An 11,593-nucleotide genomic window follows, 5' to 3' on the forward strand; every position below is an offset into this window, starting at 1 on the left:
CAGAGCCATAAAGCTTTTACCCCCACCAGTTTTAGTAATTAGAAGTGTAGATGCACAGTGCCTCATACGCTGGGACTCGGTGCTGTCACAGCTCATTCAGAGAAGATAAGTCACATCTGAAAGGCATTCTCTGGCAGACCAGCAAGCCCTTTGAAGGGTGGGGGTGGATGTGCGTGCATGTGTCCTACCCGTGAATTTGGCCAGCAGTCTGGAAAATGTCAAGGTTAGGAAAGGCTGAGCTTCATTTGCTTTTCACAGATCTGGGTAATGAATTTTTCATTTTAAAGTATTGTTCTAGCTCGAAAAGCAAGACTCTAACACTGGCATCATGGGGTTCCACATCTGCCTCTCAGTTGCTCCGGACCACGTTTGCCCAATTTAATAAACAGGGAATTTTTAATGTTTTGCAACCCTACAAACTGAACAGGAGGCCTGAGGCTTTAGCACGGTTTTCCTCTTCATATGTCTTTATCAACATGGCAAATTTTGCTCGCTAACCCTTTATACTAATCTCCTATGCTGGCGTTGCTTTTCCAAGAAAACTGGGCAAAACCAAGGTGCAGGAAGGGAAAAGCATCAAGAACTTACTTTTGTCACTAGACGGAGTACTTTTAATTCTGAATACAAATGGGAAGCCGAACCCCACAGTAAAAACAAAGGCATTTTCCTCCCCAGTCAGGGCTGAGTCAGTCTTTTTTCCCTCTCCTTTGTGGTTGCAGCCTGATAAAGCTCCATAAAAGAATGAGCAGTTCAAAGAGATTCACTGAGAACTCATCTCCCTGTTCCATTGTGTGAAATCCAGAGATACTCAATTACACTAGAAATCATATCAGGACAATTAAAAGCAGTATCTTTTCACATCGTTCACATCTTACCTGTGGAACTTGCTTCTGCTGTGTGCAATGGAGCCCGGGGGTCTTAGCAGGGGATTCAGAAAAGAGTTCAGCAGCTCTCAAACATTTTTACAGATTATATTAAAGGTGATAAAGCAATAAAAGCTTCTAGTGAAGTAATCCCTGCTTAACACAGCTGAATTCAGCCTTCTCCTGTGGAGGCTGGGAAGGGTGTCATAAGTAAGGATGCTTTCCTACTCTTACCTACTGTAGGTTTTTGTATCTCTGCCCATAATGCTGACCCCTGGCAAAAACAGAGCACTAGAAGGAAGAGTTAGTCTGAACCAACACAAACCACTTCCTCTATTTCTACTTGAAATGTCAAGTATTGAATACACCTGTTGTAATTCTGACCAGTCCTGAGGGCAATGCAAGGTTAGAGAGATGGCTTGAGGGTGAAGCTCACAGGATCTTTAATCCAGTAAGGACTTGTGAAAAGGTGCAAAAAAATCCTTTGCCTTAAACAAATATCCACAGCTTAACTACCTACTTGGGTGAGAAGCAAACTAGCAAACTTTATCAGATTTATTCCTCCAAGAAGTTGTTTTCACTGGTGGTGCTGCAGCACTGGCATTTCCAAAGAGAAAGTTCCTAAATGTTTTCTCTCTAAAAGTGTTTTTGCCTGTTTTAAGCATCCCTGAAAGAGGCCTGCATTATGCCAGCAGCGATGCCAACTGCAGTGGCTGAAGGGCTGCTAGCAGCCAGAGCACCATTCCCCTGTAACTGGCTGCTGCCAGCTGTGATGGAGACCAAGGACTTACGAGCACCCAAAAAGGGAGCAGCCTGGTGCCTGCTTGATCATAGGAGAACAACCGGAGTTAATCCACCATATCCATACACTTAGTGGTGTTCACACATGCGATGGCTGCATGCAGCTTGATTGGCCCCACTGCCGTGGTGGGGGCCCGAGTCCCCGGGAGAAGGGTGCAGCCGAAGGGGCAGAGCACTGAGAGTCCCTGGGGTGGCCGCGCATGGGGTTTGGAGGGGGGTATTGGAGGTGGGGAGCAGGTGGCGTGGTGCTGAGCTGCTCAGCTGTCGTGTGGCTGGAGAGAGATGGGCGCAGCTGGGCGAGGGGAGGAAAGAGCTCAAGGTCTGGCAGTCTTTCTGCTTTACAGGTCTGTAGCCGGCACAGGAGCAGCAGAAAGCGATCCAGCTGGGATGTGGGGCCCTGGGTGTTTATGCTCCCGCAAGGGGCTGTGCTGGGAAGTGCCCTGGCAGGGGTGCGATGTGTGTAACATGGGGACTGTGACAGCCTCACCCCGAGGCCCGTGCTGCTTTGTGTCCGGGCGAGTACCCTGGCAGCAGCCCCTGCTGTGTGCCAGCAGGGGCCTTGGCAGCCCTCTCCGGGGCATACATTTATATCTGCTCATGCAAATAACCTGGAAGTGTCCCCTGGAGTGGGACAGCTGGTCCCCGGCAGTGTATTTGGGAGCATTCTTTATGTGCCCATGTAAGTACCCTGGCAATCTCTTTTGGGGCTCGCCAGCAGGGGCCCTGGCAGAGGCCAGGAGGCAGTGTCTTGGTGGCTGAAGCCATGCCAGCTGAAGCTTTCCAACAGCAAAGCTTTCTTCTGCCCCAAACAAAGAGCCAATGTGGCTAGCGTTATTGATCTGTTTCAGGCCTTGCTGCTTTTAACGTGGCAGGAAAATACCGAGAGGAGTTTTAATTTGTCCAAATGGTTTTAGACAAGGTTAATACAACTCATCGATAAATGCCACTTTTTATTAAGTTTTAATTACAATGTCATTTCAACAGGCTGGACATGCTCGGCCTCCTCAGCATAGCTGGTGGGGGATTTTGTTTAAGGTGCACTTCCTTGAGCTTCGGTGATTAATTCCCATTGTGGACCTAGGAGCTGACAGGCTGCCGGAGAGCCTGACTGCCTCAGCGAATTCCCCTTGGCCCCAGTCCCCACACTGGCAATCACCGCTTTACGTCAGCACTGCGATTGGTGATGCACACTGGGCTGGGGCGGCAGCAGGAGGCGGTGAGCTGGCGGTGTCAAAGGCATTAAGATGTCCACAGACTAAATGCAGTTGTTGGAGCTTCTTTCTTCACGCTTACGCAGATGGTCCCTTCCAGCAAGCTGCAGCCTGGCCACGTCTCAGTGCCTGTGGCACAGCTCTCCCTATGTTTTCTTAAGCTTGATTTCTCATATTGCAGCAAGGCCTCACCAGGGCAGAAGCCTGATGCAGAGTTCAGACCAAAATATTTGAACCTATCACGCTGCTGTCCCTCCTGTATCCCTGCCTTGACACAACTTCATCTTGGTCTTAGAAAAGAGTCCAGAAAGGGCACTGGTGGCTGCTAGCTCCCTTTTCTCCTCGGGAACTGGTGAGGATGGAACAAATGGTGAGTGTTTCATCTTTCCCAAGAGAAATGCAGATAGGATCTGGTTCAGGCCCAACTCACAACAGGGTGAATAAACAGAAACTACCAGAATCACTGCAGTCAGTCAGAAGTTCAGCTTGGCTTATAGTTCTCCCTCTCCAGAAAAAAATCGTGAATACTTGTGTTTTAGCATAAGAAGGTATGTGCATGCACATATTACCCCTGAGGTGGAGTTCTCTCCTATGCACTGCGCTGCTTTCTGTTTTCAGCACCACTTCAAAAAACTTGCTGAAACACAGTTATTTTTATGCGGTTGGCAATTTCGCTCCCCTTTTTTTTACAGCAACTTTCCACATCCTTTCCATGCAAGCAAGATCTTTATAAAAGTGGAGAAATTCACTGCTGCAGAAGGCACAGAGATGCCAAACCACTGCTTGGTTGTAACACTACAAATAATTTCCCTTTCCAGTGCCCTGTACCTTTCTGAAAAGCCGGGGAAGTGGCAAAGGGCACCTGACACAAATGAGCAGGGAAACTAGAGCTTGGGATACAGGTAGGGAGTGTCTGGTAAGGCTCTTTTCCTTTAAAATGCCCACTGCTGTTACCATGGGCATTTGTGGTGGTGTGGTGCTCAAGTCTGGAAATTGGTAACAGATTATATTAATTTCTGGCATCTGTATCTGCCTTGAGAAGGCTTACACAGCATGGTAGTTAGTGTCCTCACGCCCTGAGCACATCCCTTGGGCTCAGGTTTAACTTCAATAATCATGCAGGTGGCCAATGTTGGAGAGAGCTCTCCGAAAAAGCTCTCCTAAAAAGCCTCAGAGAGGGCCTGTTCTGCTCTTCACTTGTCAGCTGAGGATCTGGCACTTGGTCCCCACCTGGGCTACCTCACAGCTGTGTTGCAGCCATGCCTGTGCTGTGTGTCCTGTTTAAGTGGACCTTGGCCTGTGGACTTTGGTCCCTGACTTGACCTTGGATCTGTCTTATCATCATGGACTTGCTCAGCAACCACTGGATTCTTGGCTGAACATGGTTACCATCACCAAACCTGCCCTACTCTTCTTCTGGGTGTTGTGGGACTGTGCCTTTGCCAGCGTGGCCACTGCCCCATGCCTGCCTTGCTGTTGCCCCCAACACCAGGCTCACCTTCCCCCGTGGAGCAGTTGGCCCTTGCTGCGTCCCCACAGCTGACATGCTGATTGATGCCTACATCCCTGACGTTGCTTGTGATTTTGCCTTGGCTGTCACCAATGGAGTGAAACCACAGTGGGAAACAGAGTTGTCCGTCTGCAGAAGACGTATTGATCAGGCAGAACATAAAGGAAGCAGCTCTCACATATTATAATGCAAAGCAGCGATGGGCAGCATTCCAATACCAAAATCTTACTGTGTGCTAGAGCCATGAGGGCTGTCTCTCAAACTGAAGAGGGCCATGGGAACGGGGAATTTTAGGCAGATGGTGATAATGGCTCCCCAGGGCTCCTAACATGTCACTCTGGAGGGGGCTGTGCTAGATGTGGAGTGGGATCCCAGGGTAGGCCAGAGGGGTTGGGCCCTGCAGCCATGTTTCCTCAGTGGACCTCGTATCAGCACATTCCCCATCCTGTCGCCCAGGGTATTACTCGCACAGAGCTGACAGTGAGTTTCAAGAGCCAAGGCTTGTTCCCCAGTGACTGAAAGAAGGTGGGCTTGAGCTATCTGTTCCCACAGAGGGCTGAGAAGTGGCTGTATTCCCATGACTACAAAAAGACACAGGCTGTTGGAAGACCCTACAAGACATATTCTTGAAGCCTTTGTCTGTGACTCACTTGGTCTTGCCTCACATTGCAGCTTGTTGCTGGAGGGCTTGCAAAAGTGACAATGTGTGCTTCATGTCTTCTTGTCACTCAGGTCAGAGTGGGTGCTCTGAGGACATCTCTGCTTGCTGTGGTGATGCAGGTAGTGCTGTAGTGCTTCAGAGAAAGAGCGACTCTTGGGGCAATGCAGCAATTTAGGCAAAGGTAAGATCGCACCTACCACTACCTGCAGGACAGGGTTGGGTGGTGCCAGGGGACAAGAGGGAAAGTGTTATGGGCTGGGCTGAAATGCTTCTGAGGAACAGGATGAACAAGTCTAGGCATGCCAGAAATGCCCTGAGCTTTTTCTGTAATGACCCCAAGTGGTTGAGCTCTGCTGTTGAGTGTGTACCCTGGGCACGTGACTCCTTGTCTTGATGAGCACCCTTCACTTTGCTCTAAGCTCCGTTGCTTGGGTGCTGCTACAGTTGATAGCAATACAAATCCCCGCAGAGCACAACCCTGCCTAAGAAGAAGCTGGCCAATGCTTAGGAGGAATGAAGTTTTGCTGGCAGCACTGCCAGCACTACCTGGCTTGAGGCCAGCGTCTACATTTGCAGTGATGGTGTATGGAGGTACCTGTAAAGGGAAGGAGGCAGAAGCCTTGTTTTGACATCTCAAGGCTTTAATAAAGTTTGGAGATTTGCCTAGGCAGGATGAAGCTTGGCTACAAGACAGACACTTTTGGGCAGTAAGGTTTTAGCTCAAATGTTCCTCACTACCGTTAATTCTGTAGTATAAATCCATTCTAAATGCTGACTTGCTGTCTCATGCACAGGAGGAAAAGAAACCATATACAACAGAGCGACTTCTGAGCAGCTGAAGGTTGGGTGTAGCTGCTGGTGTGCTCCCCAGACTTTGCTAACCTCTCTCCCAAAGCATTTATGGAGCTTTAGGGTGTAAGATGGAGTCACAGCTTTGAAATGCAGTGTAGTGTATGTGTCTTCTGGTGGGACTTCTATGAGAGCCTGGAGTGCAAGAAACCGTGGTGCTGTGCCACTGCAAGGCCATGTACTTCTTACTGATTGAGCCTGAAGTCTGTCTCATGGTGGAGCAACCTGGGTGATGTAGATACAGAGAAATGGAGAGTCAGTGAGATGAGGAGATGGTTGAGATGGAGCCACAGGGTGTCCTGGCAGAGATCACAGGGATGCTCACAGCTGCAGAGTGACCAGGAATGAACTCAGATCCTCTGTGTCAAGGCATGATGGACTCCCGGGGCAGAGGCAGAGGGATTAGGGCAGAGACGTGGTTTGCTTTAGATTCTGGTTGAGGAATTTAGGTGAGTGGAGTAGGAGGCTGGGAGTGGGGGAGGGGGGGTTAGATGGAATATAGCTTTTAGAAACGGGAATTTTGCCCTGCATGCTATACTAGGGCCAACCCCTTCAAAACCAAGTTAACACATGGGAGACACCACAGCCTGGTGATGAATAGACGCCCCAGGGCAGGCAGGAAACCTGATGTGACTAATGCACAAAGCAAGAAAATACTTCCTACAGTGACACTGGGCTTCTTCCCTCCCTAAAGTCATTCCCTAGAGAGAGTGAGTCAGGTACTTTTGCTAATCCAGGATGTTTTGGTTGCCTAGTTTGCTCTAGTTTTTCCCCCTAGTAAGTAGGAGAGGGAAAGGATACAAGAATACAAATAATAAACTTGAGGCTTTGCTAATATTCTCTGGGAACCTGTGTACAGAAACCTCAGAGACAGCTTGGGACCTGCTCTCATGGTGTTGAGCCCCTTTCCAGAATATCTAGGGCTCTCAGTTCCTACTCTGGGAGCCCTTGGCTGCCTGCTGTTTGCTTCTAAAGCAACATTGTGCTGATACACACCTGCTTGCTTTGTTTTGCCCTTCCCCTTCACTGTGGGATGACATCAGCAGGGCACAACCCTGGGGAAGAGATGATTTTGAAAGAAATGTTGCAGTTTGACTCATTTATTTGCAAGCTCAGTTCAGCAGTGCCACCAGCTCCACTTGTGAGAGGGCACGTGTCAATGGAGCTGTTCGGCTCCTGGAGCTATGAGCCCTGATCTTGCGAGCAAGACAGATTTGAAGTTTTGCAGGTGTGCTAGGAATAGCCCAAAGCACCTCATCTCAGCTGCTCGGAGGAATTCACAGCTATTAGTTGGGAGCCAGGCAATGATGACAAATCAATGACTCCACATCCTGAGTGATTCATCAGTTAACCTCGGAGCTTAGTTCTTTTCCTGGCTCTCTCCATCACCAGCTCCAGTTCTTGTGGCATCTCAAGTGTCTTACTAATTTTAAATCATCAGGTAGCCACAGACGTAGCTGAGGAAGAGCGAAGGACAGATGGACAGAGGCATGGTTGGGCAGAAAAGGGGAAGACCGGTTTCTGAACAGGGAAGGAGCACCTCAAGGGTGAGCGGAACTTGTCTGTAGGCTGAGGAGCAGTGTTGTCAGCACGACCCAGGGCAGACCAGCATCTTCTCTGCTGCAGGGCTCCCACTGACCCCCTTGCTGGGCACAAAGTGTGTGTATGGGGGAGAAATAGAACAAAAAAATACCAACCTGTGCCCAGACAGACCAAAGCAGAGGTTATTTAGCAGTCCAGCAGGGAGGTTTTAATCATCTCAAACATCCTGGGCCAGCCTATTCTTAATAATAACTTAAATCACTTAGCACTTTTACACGTTCTAAGCACTTCACAGACATTAACTGAGGGCTGGCACTCCGGTCTCTCCTAGGCCTAGCCGAGAGGTGGACGTGGAGGAGCAGGACTCATTCACAGCCTTGTCTGCCCATGTACTTCCAGCCCCTTGTCCCACCTCACACTTTTCCTCCCAAAACTAGAATATGTCCCTTATGCGGACTTGCTTAAAAGCCGCAGCCATCTAGCTGCTGGCCCAGGGAGCGTGGCTATTTCTCCAGCAGGTACAGTAAATAATCACCACTGTCAAGCAGGGCAGCTAGGTAGGGAATTGCTCCCATTTCACAAATGAGGCAGCTGGCACAGAAAGGATAGCTAACTGGTAGAGCTGGAAACACATTTCCTGGCTCCAACCCTCTCTTCCTGGCTAAGCATGGCTTAGACTTCATCATGTTCAGAGAAGCTAGGAAGCTAAAAGACACCCTTATTCCCTGTTCTATAAAAAATGCCCCTTGGTTTGGATTTGGCTTACATGAAATGGGTTGCCCACACAGGAAGCACAGCCAGGTCTGCATCACCCCTAGATCCAGCCTCTGCTGGGTTCATCCTCACTGTAAATCTTGCTGTGCTCTACATGTACTGCAGAGCTTTAATCTGTGACTGGGATCCACCATGGCACACAAAGCAAGCTGATTCTCCACGCAGAGGCTACAGCAGAAAGATGGACTTTGCAGGATGGTGCCAAGTACCGTGTGATAATCCCAGCTCAAAGATAAAGTGAAAAATGCACATCCGCATGCCCGATACTGCTGCTGCCTCTGCGATCCTTCCCCCTTCCTGCACCCTGCTGCTGGGGACTGTGTCCATGCTCCCCTTTGCACTGCTGCTGGTGAATGGTGTGAGCAGACACACAGCTGTGGTGGCAGCAGGAAAGATGCAGGAGGGAGCAGTGAGGAAAGGTGCTGGAGAAGATGGTAGCTGTCATCTCTAAGAAGCTCAGAGGTTTTGAAGAAAAACTGGTTAACATACGGAACTGAAACTGAACCAAGAGGAATTCACTACTAAGGGCACTGAGTGGGGGCCACGAGCTATTTAAAACTTCTTATGCCTCTGATGTGCAGCTGGGTATAAAGAAAGGGCGTGCCTGCACCCACGACAGCTTTGAAACAGGGCTTCTGAGCACTGCTAGGTACAGCTCCAGCAGCCAAGAGGTCAGCATGGACTAGAAACCATCCAAAAAAACAGGGAATAGCTGGGGCATTTGAGGAGGGAGCAGGCATGACTGCTGCCCCTATCAGCCCTATCTAAACAGCAAGCGGGACCAGAGCCAGGGAGTTTAAGATTATTTAAGAAGCCAGTCAAGACTGGACAGGAACTGCAATTGCAGTCTCATAGGCACAGAGAGCTATTACACAATCTCCAGCAAGGCTACCCACTTCTCAGGAGGAATTCAAACTAGCCAAGAGATCCATCGGCATGAAAATGACCCCTGTACATTCCTTGTTGTTCCTTTATACAGGGCAAGTCTTTCTGTGCCATGCCTTGGTTCCCAGGGAGGTCTGAAGCCAGGGGTGTGAATGCCTTTCAGGCACTAGGGGAACCCAGGTCCTCCCACAAATGTGACTCCCGGCTGGTGGCAACCATACCCTGGCTTGGGTTGTCCTGTTCTCCCTCTTTCCACCATTCATGTCCAGGTGGATCCTGCCTAAAAACAGCTGCAGTCTAATTCCATCAGTACTGGCCCCCCATGACTTTTGTTTTCAGAGCATGAACCACATTTTAATAGACAGCAAAGCATCTCAAATGCTTTCTTATTTCCTAGCACAGCCCTCGCAACATCTGTACAAGCACTCTCCTGGCAATGGCTGCAATTGCTTACATTGAAAAGTCTCATTAAAGAAGTGTTTTAGCACTGGACTTCAGTTTTGTTTTTCAAACTTGATTTGATGGGATGAACCAGTGTTGCAAATCTCCAAGGCGCTCTGGCAGGCCTTTCCAAAACTCCTGCCTGGCTCTGAGCTTCTATTGAGGTCCTTTGCACAGCATTTTAACCCATCTCAATGCTCCTCCCTGGGAACCTGTCTCTAGCGCCCAATTGCTCACTGCAGAGATGGTTTTCTAACTGCTTAGCCTGACTTTGGTGTTATGCTCCTAATGCCAGGCTTTACTACTCCAGGATAATTAGAGCAAATCCCTTCCTTTGCTGATAGTGTTCCCTTGAAGGTATTTGTAGGCAGAGCACTTTTCCTTACTGAACCATCCTTTTTCCACTCCACACGTTTCCCTTTGCAGTCTCTTCTCATACCTCCTCGGATTGCTTTCATCACCTGTGCAGACCATTGCATGGTTGGGTTGTCTTTCCACTTCTCTGATCTCCCTTTGAGAGCAAGATCACCTCAGGACTCCAGAAAAATCCCGTCCTGCTGAGGAGCAGGCAAGGGGCTGCAGCCACCCTCCAGATTCACTGCTGCAGCTGGGGCTCAGAGAGCATTGGAGGATCCTGGCTGATCCCTGCATAGATGCTGGAACTGATCTTGGTGATGGTAAAGGGTGAAGGGATCAGGAGAGGAGGGAAAGCTGGAGAGTGTCCAGCTGGGATATTCAGGGGGGCCTGTCCACCCCACTTTCAATCTGTTGCATTGCTGCCAGCTAATGAAATTTAATGTATTATTGGCTAGATTCCACTCTCTTTGCCCCAAAAATGGTCTTTGTGGCTGCTGCAGGTTGTTTTCAATAGCTCTTGGCTTATGAGATCTTTAATTTTTTATTAAAAAAATTAAAATCGTTAAAATTTTGATTAAATTAAACCAAATGGACTTTGTTCTCCACTGGAAGCTGTTTATGTAACATCTGCTTTAAATAACTTTAAAATTCAGCCCATTAAACTGTGCAAAATAAAACAGTAAAATTACAGTATTTGTTGTGATTTAAAATAAACCAACAAAACAACAAATCAGGCTGTACTCTCCTCCACCTGATTTAGTGGGTTGATATCTGTCTAGTGGGTTAATTAAAAATGACTTTTACAAATTAGTGTTTTCTCAGATAAAAACCCATTAGCAAGTAGTTTGCAGCGTTATTGGCATTAAACACGCAGTGTTTTACATCAGATTAGATACCCACGCTCACGTACATATTTGGGACAGCTTGAGTGGGGCTAAAGATTTTCGCTGTATTAGGAAACACATGCCTAGGCATTTCTTCCAGGATATTTAAAAGCTGCATAGAGATACCAGAGCATGCAGGGGGGTACACAGACAAGCCCCAGTTGCCTTGCAGGCAATGACGGGTTAAAGAGTCCACTCTGGAGGGGTTCCCGTAGGTGACCCCGCTGCTTTGGCCCCCCAGTTCCCAGCCCAGCTCCCTTCTGCCGCCTTCCCCGGGCGCCTCATAACCTCCCCTGCCTCCTCCTCCTCTTTATATATTCATGAAGCGGCAGGGACAGGGATAAATAAAAGCTGAGCAAGCCAGAGTGACAGCACAGGAAGAGGAACTGACTGCGTTAGCGGGGGCCTCGCTCTGCGCCGATCCTGCCTCTTTATCTCTGCTGGGACAGCGCTGGCTTGCAGGAGAGATAACTGTTCCCTGCTCTGTCGGGAGACAGCTGGATGAGCTGGATGCAAGGAGGAGGAGGAAAGTTAACAGTAAGTGAGTCAGTCTCACCAGGGATAAGATAGCAGCTTTTGGGATGTTTCTTCCTCTAAGTTCAGAGCCAGGCCTGACATGGTGCTGTGCCTACCCCTGCTCAGTTCCCAGCAACTTGCTCCCCCAGAGTGCTTTCATCTCCTGGGACCCACTGATGAGGCTGAGGGTATCCTGGCGGACCCACGAGTGGAGGAGGGCTGGAACCAGGAGACACATGCGCAAGCAGGGACTTACTACGTGATTCACAGGGGACCATTTCAAAATTTTGAGCCTTTCT

The sequence above is a fragment of the Mesitornis unicolor genome, unplaced genomic scaffold (assembly GCF_000695765.1).
Source record: "Mesitornis unicolor isolate BGI_N332 unplaced genomic scaffold, ASM69576v1 scaffold40366, whole genome shotgun sequence".
In the NCBI taxonomy this organism is placed as follows: Eukaryota; Metazoa; Chordata; class Aves; order Mesitornithiformes; family Mesitornithidae; genus Mesitornis; species Mesitornis unicolor.